The sequence below is a fragment of the Zonotrichia albicollis genome, chromosome 20 (genome assembly GCF_047830755.1).
Source record: "Zonotrichia albicollis isolate bZonAlb1 chromosome 20, bZonAlb1.hap1, whole genome shotgun sequence".
Classification (NCBI taxonomy): domain Eukaryota; kingdom Metazoa; phylum Chordata; class Aves; order Passeriformes; family Passerellidae; genus Zonotrichia; species Zonotrichia albicollis.
In genome coordinates, this window is record NC_133838.1 from 4350772 (window position 1) to 4363045 (window position 12274).

A 12274-nucleotide genomic window follows, 5' to 3' on the forward strand; every position below is an offset into this window, starting at 1 on the left:
ACAGGTTCTGTCCCCATGTGTTCCGATGGCATTAAGGTACATTGTGATCCAGTGTCAACCAATGCTTCATAGTCTTGTGGCTCTGATGTGCCAGGCCATCTGATCCACACCTTCCAAAAAACCCGGTTCTCCCGTGCCTCTTCCTGGCTGGAGGCAGGGCCCCTCTAAGCCAGATTGTCCTTCTTTCCTTGGGCATATGCCTTGGAAGTTCCTTCAAGGGGATCGGACATGTCATCGTCATCGTCATACTTAACATCTCGGCTACGAGCGACCGGAGCTGCTATCTTTTTGGTTATACTTTCTCTTTTCTTCAAATCACGCACCCGTTGTGCCAAAACAGCGGTGGGTTTTCCATCCCATCTCCTCATGTCTTCTCCAGACTCACGCAGGAAAAACCATAACTCAGCCCGTGGGATGTACCTTCTCTCCCCATCAAAGGAGCGCCGGCGTTGGACACCAGGGCTTCTAATTTGTACGGCTGAGATTTGAATAAGGTCCTCCTTAATCTCTTCCCGGAGTTTCTTATGATTCTCCTCTATTTTGTCTTCTAGTTTCTGCAGTCGGGTTTCCACTGCTGCAATTCTGGCATGAGTTGGGCCATGCACAGCATCTGCGTACGCTCGAAGCTTCTTTGCCATATCGAGCACAGTCTCATATGTATCATCTCGCTTCATTATTGCTAGGGCAGAAGCGTATTCAGGTGGCCCAAGTCGCACAAGTTTCCTCCACATTATCGGAGTGCATGGTACCAGGTCCGGATTCCTAGTTGTTGTGTCATCTGAGAAAATGAGCTCTATGACCGCCATCTCTCTCAGGCGTTGGATCCCCTGTTCTATGGTCTTCCACCGTGTCTGCTGCATATAGAGATCATCCGTACACAGGTACCGTTCTGCTACGCTTCTTAGGACCCGTTCCCAGAGGCTGTGAGGGTTAGCCCCCCTCATCACACCTTGATCGATGGCAGGATCATGTGACAGGGATCCCAAATGCCTCACTTCAGTACCATCCAAAATCGTAACCTCCCCTGCAGCATCCCAAAGGCGGACTAACCAACTAATAATAGATTCGTCAGGTTGTCGGCTGTAATCCTTTCTTAGGCCTCTGAGGTCCTTCAGAGAAAAGGAGTCAATATTGGCTCCAGATTCTGTGCCCCTTGATGTGGCCTCTGATTTTGGTGAGGGTCCTTCTTCTGCATCATCGTCATCATCCTCCACCTTCCGATCGGTCTTGCCTTTACACTTTCCACCTCTTGTATTAGCTGCAACAGCCATGGTTTGGGGCCTATTGTCTGATTCAGCTGCTAGCCTGGAGCCTGGGATGTTAGCTGCAGCCTGGGTCACTGGGATAGTAACTAACTTATCTCCCTGTTCCCTTTCTGCTATCTGCTGCTCCACAGTATCTAGCAGAGTACGGTAAACAAACTCCAAGGCCCAGCTCACTGCAGTAATCCTTTCTTCCTTAGTATTACCATGGCACTTCTCCCTCAAATACTTTGCCAGCTCGACTGGATTCTGAATTTGATCAGATGGAAAGTCCCAGTCTATAGGATCAGAAAATTCCTTTAAAGTCTGGCCCATATCCTCCCATTTCCCACTCCAGTCAAGATTTTTCCTGCTTTGTTTTACTCCTGAATCAGGAGTCTCTCTAACCCCTCTAGAAATCTCAGCTTTCATTTTATATACACTCCAGACAGTATAGACAAGGCTTAATAAATTAAATGCCAGAAAGATGGTTTCTTTCAAACTCAGGGGAAAGTCAGTATTTTCTAATAGAGATGTCAACAATTTGTAGGAGAAGAAGGAAGACAAAGGCTGAAAAGCCCCTTCCTCTTCTTCTCCCCAAACAAACTGAGTACACAGCCATGACAACAATCCATACATTCCTGAAATAAAGTCCAGCATTGTTATCCGACACATCATCACACATAAGGCCAGCACAATGATTATTCTGGTTAGTGCCCCCCGCTTACAAAAGCTACTTATTAGGGACAACATCAGAGCTATTTTGGGGTAAGGAAATAACCCTAGGGACCACAAAGGTATTAAAACTTCAAAAGCCCCTAGGGACCAGAAAAACCGGCAAGCTTCCACTCCAAATGACATTATGAATCACCAATATGCCCACAAAACAACCAAAACCAAAATATTATTGTTATAGGTTTTTTTTCCACTCTTTTTGGCCTCCGACTTTCCCGGCCAACGCACCAAAAAGTATACTGTCCTAGTTTAGGACAAATTAGGGGGAAATCTCAAAAAGGGAGCCCCCCCCAAAACAAAACAAACCTCCAACCACCCCTCCTCCAACACCAGGTTCGGGAAGGAATTCCTCGGAGGAGCAAAGTGGAAAACAAAACCTATTTATTTACAAATAACAAAAAGAACACTCCCCAACACAAGAAAAGAAAAGGGACCAGACTGTGTTGTGAGGGCGCCGAGCTTCTGTCGCAGGCTTCGGGTGTCCTGGAGCTCTCAGGCCAGATCCGGAGCCGGTCCAGTATCTTCAGGGGAGGGTAAGAAAGAGAGAACAAAAGAAAAGGGAAAAAAAGAAAAAAAACCAGCGCAAAAAAAAAAGCAGAAAGCAAGCAAGCAAGCAAGCAAGCGGCTAGCCAAGCCAAGCAGCAAAAGCCCAAAGCAAAAGTGCCTGGGCACACCCCACACCCCCCCCCCCTCTTCCCCATCCGGCCACAGCAAGACGGCCGGGGGGGGGGGGTGGAAGGCACAGCTGCCAGACACAACACACGATATGGGGATAAAGGCTGAAGGCTGTCACCCCACGACAACTTTTTACTAACAACTTAAATACCACTTTTCTTTCAACTACTTACACCCAAAAAAACCCCTTTTTCTCACACTGCTTGTCAATACAATCCACCTCCCTCCAAGGAGATATGGTAAGGCTTAAAATGCACAATCGACATTACCTATACTTTCATTCATCTACATTCACTCACTTTTATTTCTCATTCACTTTCACATATTCCTTCACACTCTCAAGACAGAAAGTGGATCCTTATTGCTAGAAAATCACAGGTCCTTGTGGCCCCCTCTTTCGCTCTGGGGTTGACCTCCAGGTCTCAGTGTCACCAGGCCCCCGAGAAGGGCCTGACTCTGCTGCCTCTGGCGTCCGTTCCCCTGTGAGGCTGTCTGCATGTCCTTCACACTCTTCAGCTACGGCCCCCTCACACACCCAGGGAACGCCAGCTTGGTTCGCAGGTCACTCACTCCTCTTCGGCCCAGAAGCCCCCACCTACCCGGGAGCTACAGCCTGGTGTGCAGGTCACTCACTCCTCTTTCCACTGCCTCCCCCTTCCCACCTGCCTGGGAAGTTGAGGCTGACTTTGTGTGGGTCTCACTCACACACACCACAAAACAACAATAAGGTACCTTTTACTTTCACATCACCTATTACAAGTTTAGGTGTTACTGGCCAGTCTCAGTGCTATTGGATATCCCTCAACCCAGCTGTGTTATCCAAGCCAAAATGCTCTGGGGCAATTATTCCCTCAGTCCTGCCATGTTGTCCAACCCCAGATGCTCTTGGGTATTTTTCCCTAAATTCAGCTGTGTTGTTCAACCCCAGATGCTCTTGGGCATTTTCTGTCCCTCAACCCAGCGGTGTGGTACAACTACAGATGCTCTTGGGCATTTAATTTGTTTTGCTGTGTTGTCCAACCCTGGATGTTCTTGGGCATTTTTTATCCCTCAATCTGGCTGTGTTGTTCAACCCTGGATCTTGTTGGGCAAAAATTTTTCCCTCAGTCTAGCTGTGTTGTCCAACCCCGGATGCTGTTGGGTAAAATTTTAATCCCTCAATCTAGTTGTGTTGTCCCACCCTGAGTGTTCTTGGGCATATCCTCACTCCGACAGAATTCTGCTCAACCCTGCTCTTGGATGCTCTTAGAATATAAATCCCTCAACCCAGCAGGTTTTAGGGGCCCCTCCTGTCCCGTTTCCTAGTGGATTGGGTGAGGAAACCTTGCTCCCTACCTCCGAGGGGTCCAACCCCTCCCTGAGACCCAGTCCCAGTCACCCCGGGGGGTTCTTTCACTCTCTTATCACTCGCTTTGTCTCTTTACTGGCCGTTTTTCTCGCGAAAAGAGGAAAACGCAGCATGGGAGACTCCTCACTCACTTGGCAGGTCTGGGACAACCAGCCTGCCTCTCATTCACACACATTCATCCCCTCCCTGTACCTGCCCCCCGCCCGAGAAATACTTACCAATCCTTTTTCCTTCCCGGGTTCTTCGTGCGCACTACTACACTTAGGGGACCAATTACCGCAGTTGTAGGGAGCCTTTTTTTTCCTTCTCTCTGTTATATTGCCTCCTTTTGTCCACAGATCGTAACCTGCGTCTGTCGGTCACTTCAGGGGAAACAAAGCGAGGCTGCCAAATAGGGCAGGGCGTGCCTTCCCCACTCTGACTCTCCTAAAGCACAGGCAGCGAGGTGTTAGCAACCATCCTCTGCTACCAAATTGTGAAGAACGCCAATCGGTTGTTTTCAAAATTTAAAAGTAAAAAATATGGTTATAAAAATAGTAACACAATTAGAGTAATAGCAATTTGGACAAATTGAATTAGGACAATACGAGATAATAAAAACAAAGAATTATGGACGTCCGGGTACCTTTTTCTGGGCATCACGAGCCCAAAAAAGACCCCTGCTAACAAAGGACTAACCATTAAGAACAATAGCCCGTTGCATATTCATACACTTCATACATGATGCATAAATTCCATTCAAACACAGGATTCTGTCTGGTCAGTGTCAGCTTCTTCCTTCTAATCCTAACAGCGCCTCCAAGGTGGGAAGAAGTTCATTTCTTCTGATAAGAAGGCAATAAATTCCCTTTCTCTGAAAGATTTAGGTGTCCTGTGGCTGCTATCTCGCTGCAAGCCCTTTCTGTTAAACAAAGCATCTTACATAGCATAGTTTCTGTTTTAACAATTTTTATAACCTAAAACTATATTTAACATAGTACTTAAGAGAATTAATACAGCATTTCTTTCTAACACAACACATATAATATTCATTTTAATATTTGCAAAAAGCCAATCATAAAATACATGCATTTTTCACAGGGGGGTTTCAGGTAGCTCTGGGGTGAATTTTGGAGGGAAATGGGGGGGTCTGAGAGTCCTGGGGAGTTTTGGGGGTCTTGGGGAGGGTTTGGGGGTCCAGGGTGATTCTAGGCCAACCCTGGGGGACTCTGGGGGGTTTGGGGTTCCTGGAGAGGTCTCGGGGGAGAATTGGGGGTCCCGGGGGGTCCCAGGCCCACCCTGAACCAAGGTCTGGGGGTTTCAGGGGGAGGGGGCACCGCAGGGGTTCCTCCCCCCCCCCCCCCACCCGTTTTTGGAGGGTCTCCCATGGTGCCCCCTCCCCAAAAAGCTCTGAGGGCCCCCTGAAGTGGCTGCTGTTCCACCGGCCGGTGCCCCCTGATCCAGGACAGCCCCACTGAGTCTGGCAGGTTCTGGGGGGATTTGTGGGGATTTTGGGGTTTTGCGAGGCTGTTTGAGAATTTCAGGGTGGCTTTTTTGGGCTTTGGGGGATTTTGTTAGGAATTTAAGGGGAATTATTGGGGGTTTTTGGGAGAATTATTGGGTTTAGAGATGCTTATGTGATTTTGGGGGGTTTTGTTGATTTGGGGGGTTTTGGATTTGGGGTGTTTTGTTGGGGTTGTGGGGGTTTTGGGGGGGAATTTATTGAAATTTTTGGGAGTTTTATAAAATTTTGGTGAGTTCCACTGGGATTTTTGGTGTATCTCTGGAGTTTTTGAGGGTTTTCTTATATTAGTCCAGTCCCTTCCAGTATGATCCAAAGATGGCCCCACTGTGCTCCCAGTCCCTGCCAGTAAGAGCCAGTTGTGCTCCACATGGTTCCAGTTGCTCTCTTTCACCCTCATTTGTTCCAGTCCCTCCCATTACACCCTCCCAGTATGTCCCAGTATAGCCCAGTTCCCTCCAGCATGTTCCCAGACACTCCCAGTTGCTCCCAGTTGGGTTTTTTGGGGGATGTTTGGAGAATGAAGCAGTCCAAGGCTGAGCGGAAAAGGCCCCTTGGGGGGACATCGGCGGGTGCTGGTGGCGGCTGCCGGCAGAGGCAGCCTGGAGGAGCAGAGCCCTGTGTGCCGCAGGAGCCCAAAGTGGGGAGCCCAGAGAGGGGGGAGCGCCGCCATGGGCGGGAGCCTCAAGAGCCTGGAGAGGGGCAGGGGGGACTCCTTGGAGCCGCTGCAGCCCCGAGCAGAGAATGAGGGGAGAAGGGAGCCCGGGAGCCCAAACAGCCCCGGCATCCCGAAATGGGGAGAGCGAAGAGGGGGGAGCTTTTGGGATCGCTGGGACTGCCAGCAGCCTTGGCAGGGCGGGCACCGAGAAGGGGGACCCCCAATCTAAGTGTGACCCCCTGCAGCTGGGACGGGGGGAACCCTTGAACACCCAAAGGGAGGGACCAGGGACAGGGAACTCCTGGGAGGCTTTTCCAGGGCTGAATCTGGGTGTTTGGAAGGTTTTTGTGAAGTACAGATGGCCGGTGACTGGTAGAGATGGACTTGGGCAGAGGGACCTTCAAACTCAATATGCTCATCCCTTGTTTTCCCCAAACCAGGATTTCCCATTGCCAACCCCTGGGAGTCTGTGAGGAAGATGCCCTGGGACACTGAAGCAGGTGAGGAGGAAGTCAGTGCCCCTTTCCCCTCTGTGCTGCTCCGTAGCCCAGCCCAGTATGGCCCTGGCTGCAGCTCAGCCCTGCGGGGAATCTCCTTGCCCTTGCCTGTGGCACAGACGCAAATCCCATCCTGTCCTTGTCCTTCCTCCCCCAGAGCAGGAGCTGAGCATGGAGAGCAGGGGGAACAAATGCCCGCAGCAGAACCTGGTGGAAGAAGCCATTTTGAGCGGCTCCATGGCGCAGGAAGCCAACGGGGAGGAAAAGCGCCGGAGATGCCGCACGAGGAGGGGCTGCAAATGCAGCTGGCAGGGATCTGAGGAGGAAAGAGCCAGCCTGGGCTGGGAAGGTGGCCAGAGATCAAGCCAGAGCTCTGAGCTGGTGCTCCATGAACAGCTCCATGATGGGGAGAAGCCCCACACATGTGTGGAGTGTGGGAAGAGCTTCAGGTGGAACTATAAGCTCATTGAGCACCAGAGGACCCACACTGGGGAATGGCCGTTCGAGTGTGGGGAGTGTGGGATGAGCTTCAGCCGGAGCTCCCACTTGACCAGCCACCAGAGGACCCACACTGGGGAGAGGCCCTACGAGTGTAGGGAGTGTGGACAGAGCTTCAGGCAGAGCTCCAGCCTGATCAGCCACCAGAGAACCCACACTGGGGAACAGCCCCATGAGTGTGGGGAGTGTGGGAAGAGCTTCAGCGGGAGCTCTGACCTGATCAAGCACCAGAGGATCCACACTGGGGAACGACCCTACGAGTATGGGGAATGTGGGAAGAGCTTTAGGGACCATGACACCCTGATCAGGCACCAAAAGATCCACACTAGGGAGAGGCCTTACGAGTGTTCCGAGTGTGGGAATAGATTTTGGTTCAACTCCCATCTCCTCCTGCACAATCTGAGTCACGCAGAGGAGAGGGCCCTCTTCTGCCCTGAGTGTGGGAAGGGATTTAAGTACAACTGCCAACTCATCACCCACCGGCGCATCCACACAGGGGAGAGACCCTACAAGTGTAGAGAATGTGCGAAGAGCTTCTCACAGAGCTCTCATTTGACCCGACACCAATACAGCCACCGATAAGGGAAGCCCTGCTAGTGCCCTGAGTGCAGGAAGAGCTTCGTGCTCTGCTCCAGCTCCATCCCCCACTGGAGGAGGCACTTGGGGCACAGCCCTGGTGACCCACTTTCCCTGTGATCCATGTTGGGAACACACCTGGCTTCTTATTCTTTTGGTTTGGCCTTAATTTTCTTGTCTTTTCCATCTCTTTGCAGTCCAAAAGTGAAGAGGGATCAATCTTTCACCTCAAAACCACTCAAATCATACTGAAAACAGGTCAATCTTAACACAAAAGGGCTCAATCCTACCTCAAATTGCTTGTTCCCACCTCAAAATCTCAATCCTATGCCAAACTCACTCCATTCCACAGGTACCAGGGTGAGATGGGGTTGGAAGGAGATGGGAGAAATGGGATCCCAATTTGGGAGCGATAGGATGGGATGGGAGCGTAGGAGCGATTGGACGGGGATTGTGTGGGGCAGGGTGTGTGGGATGTATTTGATAGCAAATAAAACTCTCAGACTTACTGCTTTCTCTCCCGTTCATGTTCAGTCCGTTGCAGTTCTGTTTGCAGAGCGCCCCCTCACAGTTGCCGCCCTTGGCCTGAGCCTGCCCCTTTTCCCTCAGGGTTCCCGCCCTTTCCCTGCCCCCTTTCCCCTCATGGTTCCACCCTTTCCCTGTCCCCTTTCTCCTCACGGTTCCGCCCTTTCCCTGCCCCTTTTCCCCTCATGGTTCCACCCTTTCCCTGTCCCCTTTCCCCTCACGGTTCGACCTTCGGGAACAGGGGAGGAGGAGGAGGAAGAGGCTGAGCGGCAGCAGAAGCAGCTGGAGAAGGGGAGAGGGAACCCTGGAGTCGCCGCAGCCCTGGGAGCATCACCCCCCATCCTGCAGGTGCCCGGGGAAGGGGGAGCTCGGCCCAAACCTGCTGGGGGGTGCCTGGGTTTGGGATTTTTTTCAGGGGAAGTTTGGAGCTGGCAGGGCTCCAAAGCCGAGCCACAGATGGCCCTCGGGGGGACATCCGGGTTCCCCAGGAGGTGTTTTTGGAGGGTCCCAGGGCCAGCAGTGGCTGCTCCCAGTATGAGCCCAGTCCCTCCCAGTCATTCCCTATGATGATGCAATTTGATCCCAGCACAGTCCCAGTTCTTCCCAATTTCATCTAGTGTGTTCCCAGTTCTCCCAGTTGTCCCTAGCATAGTCCTAGGCACTCCCAGTATGATCCCAGTCTCTCCCACCAGGTCCCTAGTCCTTCCCACTTGCCCCCAGCGTGTTTCCAGTTTCCCCAGCACATTCCCAGTGGCTCCTAGTCCGGTCCCAGTCACCACCCATATGGGCTCAGACACTCCCAGTATATCCCAGTTGCCCTGAACATTCTCATAGTCATTGCCAGGCACTCCCAGTTACCTTAGGGTGGTTCACTTGCCCCCTGTTTTATCCCAGTTGCTCCCAGTTCCTCTAATTATGTCCCCTGTTGGCTCCCAGCATGGGCCTGGTAACTCCCAGTAACCCCCAGTCAGGGTCCAATCACACCCACTCTGATCCCAGTATGATTGTAGCCACTCCCAGTATGATCCCAGTCACTTGCAGTCTAATTCCAGTTGCTCTCAGACACTCCCAGTACGATTTCAGTGCCCCCAGTGTTATCCCAGTTGCTCCCTGTCAATGCCAGCATGACCCCAGTAGCCTCCAGTATGATCCTAGTGTCTCCCTGTCTCTCCTAGTTTATCCCAGTTGCTTCCAGCTTGTTCTCAGTCACTCCCACTTCTTCCCAGTTGCTTTCAGCATCATTCCAGTTGCTCCCAGTCAATCCCTCCATCATTCCAGTCCCTCTCAGAGTCATCCCAGTTGGTCCTAGCATGGGCCCAGCTGTTCCCAGTGTGCTTCCATCACTCCCCTATGGTTACAGACACTCCCAGTATGGTCCCAATTGAACTCAGTTGTCCCTGGTATAGTCCCAGTCACTCCCCATATGATCCCAGTCCCTCCCAGCATGGTCTCACTCACTGCCAGTTACCTGCAGTGTGGTCCCAGTTCTCCTCAGCATGGTCCTGGTTGTTCCTGTGTGGTTCCAGTCATCTCAGTATGGTTACATATTGAGAGTTTTTGCAGATTGAGGAGTTTTTGTTAGACAATGCCCATATTCAGCCAAAGCACAATCCAGCCTGCTTGTACTAATGGACAATGGACACATGCACAAACAATGAATAATGGACATATTCAGAAATTGGGTTGGTATATCCTTGAAAGAGATACAAGAAGAAGAGTCATCAGGACTCAGCAAGTTTGTCAGCAAGCTTGGGAAAGTAAGAAAAAAGTAAGTAATGGGTGGGTGTCGTGGGTTGACTAAATGATGCTTTTATCCCCAATTGTCTCATTCTGTTTATGCTGAATAATAAGTTGTACACCTTTAAGACTTGTTCCAGAGAGTGAAGGGGGAGAGAAGAAGAGGCAGGTTTTTTTCAGACACTGCACTCACTTCTCCACATTCCTGCTCTGGACTGTGTTGTCTGTGGATGGACAGACAGCGGGACAGAGCTCTCTTTTGCTTTTAGTTAGTTTAGCTAGCTGAGGCAAAGGAGACAAAGAAGTTCCCTGGACTGTGGGTTTTTTCCCCTTTTCTTTGGAGCTGTTCAAACCTGCTCTGGACTGAACACCAGAAGAGCACCAGCAGCTACATCTGTGGCCACTGGGCCAGGCCTGGCCTGCGACATTTCCAGCACCAGAGGGACTGATCAGAGACTTAGTGAGCTGAGCTGCAACCCAGGGAGGGGACTTTCTCAGTTTCTCAGTCATCTCTTTTGGAGCGGCAAGGGGTTTTATTGTTTAATAAACAGGTTTTTCCACCTTTCTCCAAGGAGGTATTTTCTCCAGGACCGGTTGGGGGAAGGGGCTGATTTAATCTGCTTTGCTACTGGAGCCCCTTTGGGATTCTCTTCCAAATTTGCTCTGAACCAGGACAAATACATCTATTGGTGCCCAATGCATGGCTCAAGAAGGTGGAAAAAAGCTCTATTGATTGTATGTTGGTTGTGCTCACTCTCTAGTGAGTTAAAGCAGTCAGTAGCCATGTTGCTTGAATTCCTAATGTCTCTTGGGGTGGAGGCCTTCACGTGGTTCTGGTCTCTAGAGCTTTTTGAGGTTTCAATACCTTTCTGGTCACTAGGATTATTGTCCATAACCCATAATTTTTATGGTAGTGCGGCACGGATTGGAATAGCTGTTGTGCAGGCCTTGGTGATAATGATTTATAGGGCATTTACAAAGATACTGGAGTCTGTTTATGATATTTATGGTTTATGGTTTCTTCGTCCTACCCTGCATCCCAGTTCCAGTAGTATGTTTTGGGAATTTATTAGTAATTGCACCCAGTTTGTTAGAGGAGGAGCAGGGAATGAGGCTTTCCAGCCTTTCCTTTCCTTCTTCTCCTTTGAATCTGTTATGCCACTTTTTGAGAATGTTCAGTTTCCCCTGAATGTTAAAGAGACCATCTTTCTGGTATTTAATCTGGTATTTAATCAAGCTTCCTCTATATGGTCTGCAGCTTCTCTAGAATGAGGACTGAGATATCCAGAGGAGTTGGTGAGACCCTTGTCCCAGAAGCAGATGCAGGCGTGAAAAATCCTAAGTGGTGTGGAGAATGGGAAAATACAGGCTAAACCCTGAAGGAATATTCTGATCCTGTAGACTGGGATTTTCCACGGGAACAAATTCAGAACCCAGCTGAGGTGGGGAAATACCTAAAAACAAAGTGCCATGATCATTCTAAAGAGAAAAGGCTCATTGCAATAAGCTGGGCCCTGGCCTATGCTTATCCCATTCTGTTAGATACTGTTGGGTAGCAGACAGAGGCAGGGGGGCAGGGAGATAAATCAGCTATCCCAGTCAGGCTACAGCCAACAGCCCAGGTTCAAAGCCAGCAGCTAAACCAGATAGTGAGCCTAAGCCAGCAGCTAAACCAGACAATAAGCCTCAACCAATGGCTGTTGCTACCAGCACTAGAAGTGGGAAATGCATGGACAAGACTGATCGACCAGTGGATGATGATGATGATGATGATGCAGCAGGAGAAGGACCCTCAATGCCTCCTGACATAAAATCAGGAGTCAAACCAGCAGGCGCAAGATCAGAAGCCAATATTGAGTCCTTTTCTCTGAAGGACCTTTGTGGCCTACAGAAGGATTACACCTAATGACCTGATGAATCCATAATTAGTTGGCTGGTCCGTCTCTGGGATGCTGCAGGTGAGGCTACAATTCTGGATGGCACTGAAGCAAGGTATTTGGGATCCCTGTCACAGGATCCTGTCATCGACCAAGGAATGATGATGGGGACTACTCCACACAGTCTCTGGGCACGGGTCTTGGAAAATGTAGCACAAAGATACCTGTGCAGATGATCTCTATATGCAACAAACCCAGTGGAAGACCATAAAGCAAGGGATCCAACACCTGAGAGAAATGGCAGTGGCAAAGATTATCTTCTCAGATGATGTAACAACTAGGAACCCAGACTTGGTACCATGCACGTCTGTGATGTGGCGGAAACTTGTATGACTTGTGCCACATG